Genomic DNA, 1,049 nt, shown 5'->3' on the forward strand with positions numbered 1-1,049 from the left:
TGAAGTTTTTGTTTTGCTTTTTTCAGTAAATTAAAAAAAAAAAAAAAAGAGAATGTGAGCAGGCTGTAGATGTAGGTAAGCATAAATTCTGTCAGTTGTGTAATACAGTGTGTGGGTGGATACATTTGCAACGAACATGGTGAACAGAAGCCCACAAAATGCCCGTCCCTCTACATTTTGTGTTATATGCACACGGAGACTTGAGACATAGGGGGCTTTTTAACTGAAGCTTTTGATATCCATGGTAACCAGACAGAATTCATCCACAGGGAGGATCATCCTTAACTAGGATATCAAATGACCTGAATAGCTGATATAACTAAAGTAACCCAGACTGCTTTTCATTTCATTTCAACACTTCCAAATTGTGCTCTATTCAAAGTGCCTCTATTCTTACATTGAATGCTTTCCTCAGATCTAGATGATGCCATCAAGGTAGGTGACAACAGCCATTTCATCTCCTCTCTTAAACCGGACTACATCCATCCATAACTTAAACAAAAAGGGTTTTACTTTAAATGACTTTGAAGTGTATCTATTTGGGCATATAACATCTCATTTGGAAGAATGATCTCAGTGCAAGAAGTCATTTACAAAGCGTATCAGAGAAAAGGCAACCAGAGGGAGGAATACTTCAGCTCCCAGGCTGGATTCAAATCCCAGTTAATTCAAGGCTGGGGACAGGCGCATTAATAACAAGCAGGAATCCAGCGTGATTTTCTGTAAATCTGTTCCAATGACAAGTAATCCCAGGCAGGAAACCTGACACTAGAAATGCTCAAGAGTAAAAGCCTGCGTAGAAGAGCTAACATGCTGTGTGCCCCTTCACGCAGATACTAGGACAACAGTGTTTTCAGAAGGAGTATCAGAAAAATTTCATTGAGCAATATACAAGGCAAAACAGAACCTACACAAAACATCTATTGAATTGTAGCCAAATACTATTTCTTGCTCATGTTTAGTACAGCAGCTCTCCCCAGCAAGAGAACACCAGGTTACATCTGCTCCAGACAGACCTCATTAGCTGCCATCACAAGGAAGTGCTTTGT

Source organism: Oxyura jamaicensis (genome assembly GCF_011077185.1).
Source record: "Oxyura jamaicensis isolate SHBP4307 breed ruddy duck chromosome 6 unlocalized genomic scaffold, BPBGC_Ojam_1.0 oxy6_random_OJ106636, whole genome shotgun sequence".
Lineage (NCBI taxonomy): Eukaryota > Metazoa > Chordata > Aves > Anseriformes > Anatidae > Oxyura > Oxyura jamaicensis.